Genomic DNA, 12,931 nt, shown 5'->3' with positions numbered 1-12,931 from the left:
GTGACTATATCCTGTACGGTTACCAGTCTTGCTTCACATCCCGCTGTGGCATAGACACATGTTCGGTGGCATGTGTAGCTGCAGATACACATGCTATGCATATTCTGCCATCTAGTGTTGGGCTCGGAGTGTTACAAGTTGTTTTTCTTCGAAGAAGTATTTTCGAGTCACGGAATCAAGTGACTCCTCCTCTTCGGCTCCATTGCGCATGGGCATCGACTCCATGTTAGATTGTTTTCTTTCCACCATCCGGTTTGGACGTGTTTCTTTTCGCTCCGATAGTTCGAGTCAGAAAAGTATAACTCGCTAATTCTCGTCGGTATTGTTTCGATCGCGTACCATCTCTCATCGACCCTTCGGTACCGTCGGGTCAAACATCTTTACTCGCCCTTCGGGGCGCCCGCGCCCAACTCGGGCCTCGTCGGCCCGACCACGTGGAAGCATCATGGACCGGAACCCATTCCACTTTTGTCTTCAGTGCCACGCTAAATTTCCCTACACAGACCAACATCTCGTCTGTAATTTTTGTCTCTCCCCAGACCATCGGGAAGAAAATTGCGAAGCCTGCAGATCCTTCCGTTCGAAGAAAACTCTCCGAGACAGAAGAGTACGAAGACTGGAGATGGCGTCGAAGAGCACTGAACGTCTCAATGTCGAGGAAGAGGAGATTATGCACACTGCAGTCTCCGTCCGAGGGTCCGACTCCGAGCAGGAGCCCGAGGAGGACAGACTGGTCACGGCAGGACAGCACCTGAGTACGCCTGCCCCTGTCCCAACCAAGCCCAAACATAAGGCCTTGAAAACGCCACTGCCGGAAGGCAATGGCTCGACCCGTAAAAAGACCATCGGTGACCAACCAACAACTTCGGCACCGAAAAAGGCCACGCCACCAAAGCCTTTGGACTCGAGCTGAAGCACTGGCTCCGAAACTATCAAACATCGATCCTTCGAGTCAAAACCTCAAATAGCTTTCGGAGCCGAGGTCAACATCCAGTCCCAGCCTTTCAATCCCGAAAAAAAACAGCTTTGGAGCCGAAAAAGCCAGTTTATACGGAGGAACATGGACTTTCGAAAGTACTTAAAGAAAGCCATAGAATTTCGGAGGAACACACACAGATGGAGGATATAGATGAAAGGCAAGCCAGAATTCACATTCACCAGGACACTGGCAAAATCATAACTGCACCTCCTCTGTAGCCTAAGAGGAAGCTGGCCTTTCAAGAACAATTGGACACTGCTCAGCCACCAGCTAAAGTGCCAAAGACTGAACAAAAATCTCCACCTCCACAATTTTCTCCTCACCTGCTTGTACACACCTGTACAATCTCCTGCACATTCTTTTGATTCACAAAAAGACAATGTGGATCCATGGGATCTCTATGATCCAGATCCCATTCCTGATAACAGCCCAGACTGCTATCCCTCCAAACCATCACCACCGGAGGATAGCACCAAATATTCTCAGGTTTTAGCTAGGCGGCATCCTACCACAATGTCGCCATGCACACTGAGCCCTTAGAGGATGATTTTCTCTTTAATACATTATCCTCTACACACACTACCTATCAGTCCCTTCCCATGCTTCCAGGCATGTTAACGCATGCACACCAGATATTTCAAGAGCCAGTCAAAGCCAGGATAATTACTCCCAGCGTGGAGAAAAAGTATAAACCACCTCCCTCTGATCCAGCATTCATTACACAACTGCCTCCTGATTCTGTAGTTGTAAGCGCGGACAGAAAGAGAGCCAACTCCCAGTCATCTGGGGATGCACCCCCACCAGACAAGGAGAGCAGAAAAGTTGGTAGCATCGCAGGCAGCCAACCAATCAAGGATAGCCAACTCCCAAGCACTATTGGCTAGATATGATAGGGCCCACTGGGACGAGACGAAGGATAGCATACAACATCTCCCCAAAGACCAACAAAAAAGGGCACAACAAATAGTTGAGGAAGGGCAGGCTATTGCCAATAACAAAATCAGATCAGCCCTAGATTCTGCAGACACAGCAGCTAGAACATTTGATACTGCTGTTACTATACATAGACAAGCATGGCTTAGGTCTTCATGGTTTCAGCCTGAAATCCAACATGCAGTCCTTAATATGCTGTTTAATCAAAAACAGCCTTTTGGCCCTGAAGTAGACACGGCTATTGAGAAAATGAAAAAAGACTTAGACACCGCTAAAGCCATGGGTGCTTTGTATACAACACAATATAGGGGATCCTTTCGGAAACCTCAATACAGAGGTGGATTTAGAACGCAAACACCTGAGCCATCCACCTCACAATCAAAGTCACCCTACCAACCTCAATACCAACGAGGTGGGTTTAAAGGTAATTACAGAGGCCAATACCCCAGAGGCAGGGGGAAAATATCAGTCAACAAAACAAGCCTCACAGCAGCCAAAACAGTGACTTACTCCATCTCTTCCCAACTCACACCTCACCTGTAGGGGGAAGACTGCAAAGGTTCCACAACAATTGGCTACCCATTACTACAGACAACTGGGTATTATTTATTATCCGCAATGGTTATTGCATAGATTTGGCACAAATTCCCCCAAATATTCCACCAAAACCACACAATCTCTCCACCCAACATATCTCAATGTTGCAAGAAGAAGTAAAATCTCTATTACTCAAACAAGCGATAGAGCTTGTGCCACAAGATCAAATAGGAACAGGGGTCTACTCACTGTACTTCCTTATTCCCCAAAAAGACGGAACCTTAAGACCAATATTAGATCTCAGAACTCTCAATCTTTACATCCTGTCAGAACTCTTTCACATGGTAACACTACAGGATGTGGTCCCACTGCCACAGCAGCAAGATTTCATGGCAACATTAGACCTCAAGGATGCATATTTTCACATACCCATCCATCCAGCGCACAGAAAATACCTCAGGTTTGTAATTCAGGGAAAACATTACCAGTTCAAAGTATTACCCTTCAGGATAACAGCAGCTCCCAGAGTATTTACAAAATGCCTGCCAGTAGTAGCTGCCTACTTAAGAAGACAACACATTCATGTCTTTCCATATCTCAACGATTGGCTAATAAAATCCAGCAGTCTTGTACAGTGTCAAAACCATACACATTATGTAATACAAACCCTACACACCCTAGGGTTCTCCATAAACTACCAAAATCCCACCTACAACCTGCGCAAATTCAACAGTATTTAGGAGCCACACTAAATACAGAAACAGCACTTGCAAGCCCAAGTCCACAAAGAGTACAGACATTTCAAATGTATTGGCACAAATTCAGTCAGGCCAACAGCACACTGTCAAATTCGTAATGAAACTGTTGGGCATGATGGCATCATGCATCGCCATTGTCCCACATGCAAGATTAAACATGCGGCCTTTACAACAGTGCCTTGCACAGCAATGGTCACAGGCACAGGATCAACTTCACGATCTAGTGTTGATAGACCGCCAAACACGCATATCACTTCAGTGGTAGAATTCCACAAATCTAAACAAAGGGCGGCCATTTCAAGACCCTGTGCCTCAGGCCATACTTACAACAGATGCATCACTGATTGGATGGGGCGCACACCTCAACAATCACAACATTCAAGGACAATGGGACACCAAACACAGACAACTTCACATAAATCACCTAAAATTGCTAGCCGTATTCCTAGCACTCAGAGCTTTTTAGTCTCTTCTCACTCACAAGAACATCCTAATAAAAACAGACAACATGACAACAATGTATTACCTTAACAATCAAGGAGGGACCCATTCATCTCAACTGTCCCTCCTAGCCCAAAAGATTTGGCATTGGACAATTCACAACAACATTCACCTGGTAGCACAACACATTCCAGGGATATACAACCAATTGGCAGATGTTCTCAGCCGAGATCATCAACAAACACACGAGTGAGAAATTCATCCCCAAGTGCTTCAGACATATTTTGACCACTGGGGAATGCCAGACATAGACCTATTCGCCACCAGCGAAAACGCAAAATGCCAAAACTTCGCATCCAGGTACCCACATCCTCTATCCAAATGTAATGCTCTATGGGTGAATTGGTCAGGGATATTTGCTTACGCTTTCCCCCCCTCTCCCGCTCATTCCATTTCTAGTCAACAACCTGTTTCAAAACAAACTCAAACTCATACTCATAGCACCAACGTGGGCATGTCAACCCTGGTACACGACACTGTTAGATCTGTCAGTTGTACCACATATCAAACTCCCTTACAGACCAGATCTGTTAACACGAAACAAACAACTGATCAGGCATCCAGATCCCAAAATACCCTGAAGTCATAGAGTTTGGATATCTACAACTACCAACTGAATGTATGGAAGTAATTAAACAAGCAAGAAAACCCACTACCAGGCAGTGTTATGCAAATGAATGGAAAAAGTTTGTGTATTACTGTCGATCTAAACAAATTACCCCTCTTTCAGCATCAATACAAGGCATTGTAAGTTATTTGCTTCATTTACAAATGGCAAATTTAGCCTTTTCGTCCATTAAAATACATCTCACTGCAATCTCTGCCTATTTGCAAAATATACAACACAGCTCTTTATTTAGAGTCCCTGTTATCAAAGCCTTCATGGAAGGATTAAAACACATCATTCCGCCTAGAACACCTCCAGTGCCTTTGTGGAATCTAAACATAGTGCTCACACGACTCATGGGTCTACCATTTGAACCTATGCACTCATGTCAGATTCAATACCTAACATGGAAAGTTGCCTTCCTAGTTGCAATTACTTCATTAAGAAGAGTTAGTGAAATCCAAGCTTTCACAATTCAAGAACCGTTCATACAAGTACACAAACTTAAAGTTGTACTTCGAACAAACCCAAAATTTCTCTCAAAGGTTATATCACTGTTTCATATCAATCAAAAAGTGGAACTACCAGTCTTCTTCCCACAGCCAGACTCTGTAGCAGAAAGAGCCCTGCATACATTAGATATTTAAAAGAGCTCTAATGTATTACATAGATAGAACTAAATCATTTAGGAAAACCAAAAAATTATTTGTGGCGTTCCTAAAACCACATACTGGTAACCCTATTTCAAAGCAAGGGTTAGTTAGATGGATAATAAAATGCATCCAAACATGTTACCTAAAAGTTAAACGGCAGCTATTGGTTACACCTAAAGCACTTTCCACGTGGAAAAAAGGGGCTACAATGGCTTTCTTAGGAAACATACCAATGGCCGAAATTTGTAAAGCAGCCACTTGGTCAACACTGCATACATTTACCAAGCATTACTGTGTAGATGTGTTAGCAACAGAGCAGGCCACAGTAGGACAGGCTGTACTAAGAGCACTATTTCAAACAACTTCAACTCCTACAGGCTGACCACCGCTTGTGGGAGGTAAAACAGCTTTGTAATCTATGCATAGCATGTGAATCTGCAGCTACACATGCCATCGAACGGAAAATGTCACTTACCTAGTGTACATCTGTTCGTGGCATGTTCCGCTGCAGATTCACATGCACCCTCCCACCTCATGGACATCTCTTTTCTTTATACTCTATCAGTCCTACCTTACCCTCTGCGGGAAAACAATCTAACATGGAGTCGATGCCCATGCGCAATGGAGCCGAAGAGGAGGAGTCACTCGATCCCGTGACTCGAAAATACTTCTTCGAAGAAAAACAACTTGTAACACTCCGAGCCCAACACTAGATGGCAGAATATGCATAGCATGTGAATCTTCAGCGGAACATGCCACAAACAGATGTACACTAGGTAAGTGACATTTTCCTTACCCTACATACCATTTACTATTCCCTCTTGCCCGTAGATGAGCTAGACCTTTCAGCTGCCTTCGATGCCTTCCACCATCCCATCATAATATGCACCCTGGAACCTCAAATAATATTGCTTTACAATGTCCTTCAATGGTTCTCCTCCTACTTTTCAAACCCACACCAGTCTGTTCACATAGGCACTTCCAGGCCCCAAAAGATCCATATTACCAGAAGAATTCCTTACTGTGTTCTGCTATCTTCAACCTCTTGATGGAATTGCTTCTTGTTGTACTCACAACTAACAGTAGCAAGACTCTCCAAATGCTGATGATATACAACTCTACTTGAAAGTCTCCTCTCCTTAAGACTTTCAACACCTCAAACACAGCCTGCACATCATCCAGACATTGATGTCAAGTGCCTGTCTGAAACTCATATAAGATAGAATTCCATGTATATGCCAAGAACCCGAAACAGTAAAAACCTGGCTCAGTAACATGATTCTTGACATCTTTAAACCTCAACTTTCACCAAATGCCAAATCACTTGTGAACAAAGGAAGGGTTCAGTTTGTTACTTCCCGTATAGAATGTCGGTTCACTAGATGAACGTGGGAACTTAAACCAGGGGAAATGGACCCTAGTCCCCCATTTGTGAAGAGAACTTTCTAATATATGGTAGGTTCCCACTTATGTATCAGTAATTTAAAAGCATCCAGATGCCAGTAATCGAATGAGATTCCTTAAAGGATTTGAAGAGTACTCCTGGGTGTGTAATCAAATTTGAAGTTTATTTAGGCAGTAGTAAATGGCTTCATATTATACAACAGGTAGATGAAGCGTAGAACAAAGTAGAAACTCAACCAACACGTGTTTCGCCCTATGGGGTGCATTCACCAGGGCTTTCTCAAGGCATAATTGTGATTCATTTTCACTTATAATAATGTACTGAGTATTACTGAGAAGATAAACAATCCGTTTTTGCTGCTAAAAATAGCCGCCCGGGGAAGTTCTGTCAGTCACGTCCGTCGCCATGTTAAGGGACAAATCACTTGTATTCACCCTGGACTCCAGCTTCTGCCTCAAGGAGCACATTGCCAAAAATAAAGACCACATCGACAGAAGTGCTGTTTGCGCTCTTGCATCTGGATGGTAATAATGCCTACTCCATGGAATTCAAGCCCCTACATTAGCACCCTTTAAGGGCATCCAACTTGCCACTGTGCTTCTCATCCAGGGCCTGAAGAAATATGATCAAATTACACCCATCCTGATAGAACACCATTGGCTTCTCTTCCTAGCCCGCGCCATCTTCGAAATCAGCTGCATCATTTACAAAGCCGTCACTGAGCAGCACCCCAGTTTATCTTCAAGACAGCCTCACCATCTCTGTGGTCCTCAGCACACCCTTGCCCAAGACACTGGCAGTCTCCAGATTAAGAAACTGGACAAGAAAAAGGCAGCAGGCCTTTTCTCTATCTTAGCTCAGGTGCATAGATAGGCTTGTAGCTGCAGATTCCTCACTTTTTGAATATTCTTCAGGCATCTGTGTGCCGGAAAGTAAGGCAGTGCTGCTCTGCATTGATGCTGTTCTGCTTCAAAAGTGACATGCAGGGCCCACACACTGACATCTTTTTCTTTATTTACGTGCCTCTAGATGAGGATCTAGAGCTTCTCTCATCTCTGAGACGGTTTTTGTGGGATTTTCTCCAATCTCTTAACAGTGTGCAAGGGATGTTACTCCCTAAGACGACAGGTTTTAAACCCTGTAAGGACTGTTGCACAAAGATGTCTGCGACAGATACCCTCCTGTTTTTCTTGTGACATCTGGGGTCAAGGCACAGCTCCAAAAACTGCTTAGACTACAAGTCAGGCCACCCGGGAATGCGAGACTGGAACTGCTCAAACTCCCTTTCAAATTCAAAAGCTCGTTCTTGGAGTCAACACCAAGGCCTGACAGGCCGCACTGGCCATACCGGACATCGGGCGTTTCCCCACAAGGCTGGAAGGATGGGGGCTGCTTTTTTTTTTTACTGGGGGCCGGTTTTATAGCAGTGCTGCAGTTATAAAAGCACTGCAGAGAGCCTTGTATATCCAGCAGTTTTCAGGCAACAATAAAAGTGCCAAGATAACTGGCGATTATTGTACCTCCTGGAGAGAGATCGGGGTTTTGGCTCGTGGCAGTTTTGACTCATCTGGGGTAGCTCAGAGGGTTTATATGTCTGCTGCAAAGAAAGTGCACTCTGCGAACGTGCGATCATCGACAGCATTTTATGTCCCTAGCTCAGTGGGATAATGCTTGTATCACAGAGCTTCTTTTGTTACTGTGCAGTTTATAAGTTGCAGTCATCATCTAGCACAGTGAGCTATGAACTACCATCAAAGAGCTGCATGCAAACTGCATGGTACAGGTTAGAAAGTTAGTTTTTTCCCAGCCTTTGATTATCCTAATGTTGGAAAAAAAGGGTTTGTTGGGTAGAAATAAATGGTTATTAGTAAAATCAACCCTAACCTCTGTGTTACATTCTGAATCCTGTGTTTATGCTTCCCCGGACCAAGCACTCTTAGAAATGCCTACTAGTATGGATCACATGTGAATCCTATGCCTTGTAATCCCCTTTGTCAACATGTTCTATACATTGATTTGTACACATATGATTTATTGTCTCTGTATATATGTGTGTGTGTGTGTGTGTGTGTGTGATGTAAAGTGCTCCAGCACCCTATGCTAGAAAGAGAGGAGCTACAAAACAAATGAAATACATGTGAGAAAGGGGCTACAGAGGGATGAGTGGCACTGTTAGAAGGTGATGGTGAGGGAATCGTTGAAGAACCCCAGTAAAGATTGCTATATCCTGGTGCACTGTAAGGTCAACATTTACTATGCTTTTAAAACGAATGCAATTGCATATATATTAAAAATTGTGTTGTAGAATGCACTGTTTTTGCCTTTTTTCCCCAAATGTTCTGGGGTGGGAGAACCTCCCAAGCCCCATGGTAGTGGTCAGGTTTTCTCTCTATGTACCCTATGGGGGCTGGTCTGACAAAATTGCCACGGCTGCTTTGGGTGTCCAGTCCAGCCCTGGTCTATGGAGCCACTGTCTCAGCAAATCTGTTGCGCTTCAAATTCTCAGGTAAGCACAAGAAACATAAGAAGTCAAAGTGGAGTTCCGCTCCTTTGTGCCATTCCCACACCCCTGGTGAAGCAAGTGGGCATTGCCAACAGACCTGTTAACACTTCCGAAATTGACTGACGTTAAATCCTATTCCGCTGCTGACTCTAGCACAGCCAGAGTTCCAAGGGCCTTTAACCACACCATGCCAGATCAAAGAGTTTCACTCAACTATGCTCCGGCTCTTTGGATCTTTAATGACTCCCTTTGGGCTACACTGTGCCAAGAGGTATCCCCCGTCTGGACTGCTGCTAGCGGGTTCTCCTTCTGCACCAGTTGGACCCTCTGAGCCATTTCTGCCCTCTGCTCGGGTATAGACAACACCCCTGGCAACCCATACCCAATTCAGGTCTGGGCACGTCAATGCCAACTTTGCTGGCTGAAGAGGTGGTCTTGATTGTTCTCACCAATGCCGGTCTGAATTATATCAATGTAAAAACAGAATCCAACTGAGGTTTCTGCACTCACCTTACCACATGGCAGGCAGTATTCTTTTACACTCTTTTTGGAATGGGCTGTGATGACAGTTATGACCAGGGTCAGGAGTTCACTCATCCCAATGCCAATGACAGTTGGTTTGTACGAATTACAATTGATAGTGGTCGGGCCCTTTGCCAGAGTCATCCCTTTTCTCTCTTCCTGCCCTGATGGCAGAGGAAGAATTTGCATCCCATGTCGTGGTTATGCATGCAACGGCTGAAGTCCTTCATCTCCAACTCTCCACTATTGAGGTGAAGACAAACATCCTGACAGAAGTCCTGCATGCTAGCCAGACTGCTTCTGAGCAACTCCTACCTTTTAATGAGGTCTTGACAGATACCCTACTAGGGACATGGGCTAAGCCTTGCACTGACCCTCCCTTTAATCGGCATATTGGCAGGCATTATCACCCTGCTCGAGGTGAACAGTCCATTTTGTTGCAGCACCTTCTCTTGAGAAACTTGCGGTGCAAGCCTCTACCATCTAGACCAACGCCAACAATTTTCCTACTTCTCCCACTGACAGGGAATCAAAGAGGATGGAGACATTCAGAAAATGCCTCTTTTTATCTGCCAGTTTGACCTTGTGGTCCATTAATGCCTCTTCTTTACTGGGCTGCTATTCTCATGCCCTTTGGGACTTAGTGGTGCAGGTCCTCCCTGGTGTTCCTCTCGACCTTAGCCCTGTTCTGTTACAGGCCATTCACCCAAGTGGCTACGATTGACTGGGTTCTCGGGTGACGTCCAGTCCTGTGTGTAATTGAAATACGTTTGGATTAGGCTTGCTTGTTCAAGGACAAGGCTAATTCTGCCCTTGGATGTGTCAAGGAGAGTAGGGGTGTGGATTGCTCCTTGAGCCTTTCTACCCTGTCTTGACAGCAATAGTTTCAGAATTTCTTCCATGGCTTCGGATGAAGCATTCCTTACTGCTAGCCTGTCCCTTTCCCAGCAGGGAATCCAGCAGTTTCATGGGAAAAGTTGTGGTGCCCAATGCCACGCAGCCAGGGTCAGCCTGACACTCATTCCACACAACCTCTTGCAGCCCCTCCTACCATAACACTTTAGTTTACTGTTCCAGAGGCACAGCCGCCCAGTGGGAGACAGAATCTACACATTCTGTGCAAATTGGCAGGTGATCACATCAGACAAGTGGGTCCTCCAGATTGTCCGCAAAGACTAGACCTTATCTTTCCTTCCTTTTCCGCTGTAGCTGCCACTGTCCGCCCAATGACTGACGGAGTGCCATCTCTCCATTTGGTGGCAGAAGGTCCAAGCCATGTGGTCAAAGTGGCTATTGAGAGGGTGCAAGAAGTAGGGCATTGTTATTTACGCTATGCCCATTGCTTTCTGGTACCCAAGAAGGACCAAGGTCTTCAGCCCATTCTAGACCTGTTCCCTCTCAACATCTTCCTCCAGAAGCAGAAATTCAAAATACTCATCCTGGCCCAGATCTTACCTGCTATCGACCATGGAAACTGTATTGTGGCTTAGAAGGTGCAGAATGCCTATTTAAATTTTTCGTCCTACTTACCTGTTAGTGGTGGGAGAAGAGCATTTCCAATTCACCGTATTACCCTTTGGTCCCACCAGTGCCCCTCAGGTGTTCATGAAAGTGATGGCGGTGGTGGCAGCACACCTTCAGAGGTCAGGGATGGCAGTCTTTCACTACATTGGCAACTGGCTGTTAAAGGCAGGCTAACCACAGGCAGTCGTCAACCACCTCCACACTGTGGTGAAACTCATGTCATCTTTGGGGTTCATTAGCAATGTCCTGCAGTCATACCTGACTCCTTTGTATACTCTGCCCTTCATCTGAGCCATCCTGGACACGGTTTGGTTTAATGCCTTTTCCCCAGAAAAGGGTGTGCAGGACATTCAGGCTATCATATTGATCTTTAAGCTTTGGTCCTGATGGCCACCTGCTGGCTGAGCACCCCATGTGGCATATGTGGGTTTTGCTGTGGGAATCTGAAGTCCCATTGCCCAACATCACAGGGACTTCTCCTACTACATCCAGATTCCAGATTAGACTGTAAAAGATCTGCAGCAGTGGCTACTGGACCATGATTGGGTCAGCGCAGACTCTTCTGCCTTCCCCACCCAGAGCTACTAGCAATGACCGATGAGTATCATCCTTCTAGAGCTGAGGGTCATCCACTTGGCTCTGAAAGCCTTCCTGTCTTTTATCAAGGGGAGGCTGGTACAGGTGTTCACGGACAACCCTATAATGAAATATTTTTATAAAAATGTTGTTGAGTTCCTGTGTCTTATATCTTACTAGTGGGAGCAATGTACCTCCAGCATATAGTAGTGATTGTGCAAAAGCATGGTGAAAACAATGTTTTTCTTTATGTTGTGTTTCTATAGCACTGGATTGCAATGTTTATTCATAATGATTCGGTGGCTATGGAACTGAAAAAGAGGGATAAGAAATTATATGTTAACAAATAGTAGTAATTGTCGCATAAATGCATGATAGCAATTAGACATTCCCCTGTTGCAGGAAAGGTGTCATATGCTCCTAAAAACTCAGATCAAATACTAACCTTTACATTTCATGTTTAATACTTTTCTGTTAGGCTAAAATATTTTGCCTAGGATCAGCATAAATGACAAAACAAGCAAATCTGTTGTAGTTTTTCAGAAAATATTTACTACTTCAGCCAGGCCTTAACTCGCCCAAAAAAGCAACCATCCCAATTCAGGTTTAGTGGCACGAGCATTTTGCAGGTGGCCAGCGTGTTGCATGAAGAATTTTCTTTTTAATAATTTAACACTTTTGTCAGTGAGCCAAAAAAGTAATCTAAAACGAGGCTCTTTCTGCACTCCTCCCCTGGTTTGTCTTTCTTGAACTAGCATTGATTTATTACTGCAACCACGACAGGCTCACAGATGAAGTGGGTTTTTTTGGAGGGGGAGGTTTTTTTTTTTTTTTTTTTTTTTTTTTTTTTTTTGCAACCTGGAGTCATTTAGAATTAAACGTACCTATTCTGTCTGTGAGCATAAAAATGTGTGTAGCAAAAAGATAATATCTATACTCTTCGTGGTACACTGCACTCCTACGATGGTGGCAATATGCAACTGTGGCCCTGTCGGGATCGCAGTTACTTCATATCAATACTATTCTTTAATCGACAGCCCTTATTCTTGCAGTGCATCGCAGAGAACAGAGACTATGCCAGTCCAAGTTTTCTGTTCAATGGTAAGTGCAATTCCTTGTTGTCTTAGTGAGTACTAAGCCATACATTAGTGAGTATTACAAAAAATACTTTTCTAGAAATGTTCGTCTCTTCAGTTTCTGAAACAAACGTTTTCAGATAACTATATGCTGTGTATCTTTCCAGCCTTGAGTCACCAATCTCTCACTTGGCGAGTGCCAACATAGCTGTATTTATTCATAGTAGCTAAAGTAAACAGAACTAAGTATATGTCTACCCTCACTACCCCCGTCCCCCAAATCAAAATCAGGCAGTAAAGAGAATATAGTCAGAAATAGCCACTAGATCTGACCTCAGCATGATTACCCCCACAGGA

The 12,931-nt window shown here is 44.5% G+C and overlaps 1 protein-coding gene across 1 annotated transcript in view; it reads left to right on the top strand.

Moving 5' to 3' along the window:
- The window catches only part of IGF2BP2 (insulin like growth factor 2 mRNA binding protein 2), a 479,778-nt gene that overhangs the window by 403,980 nt on the left and 62,867 nt on the right, over nt 1-12,931 (top strand). The gene's annotated exons all lie outside the window — the stretch shown is intronic.

The sequence above is a fragment of the Pleurodeles waltl genome, chromosome 3_1 (assembly GCF_031143425.1).
Source record: "Pleurodeles waltl isolate 20211129_DDA chromosome 3_1, aPleWal1.hap1.20221129, whole genome shotgun sequence".
NCBI classification, from domain to species: domain Eukaryota; kingdom Metazoa; phylum Chordata; class Amphibia; order Caudata; family Salamandridae; genus Pleurodeles; species Pleurodeles waltl.
Note: the sequence above shows the minus strand (reverse complement) of the source record. Positions and strands in the feature narration are given on the sequence as shown.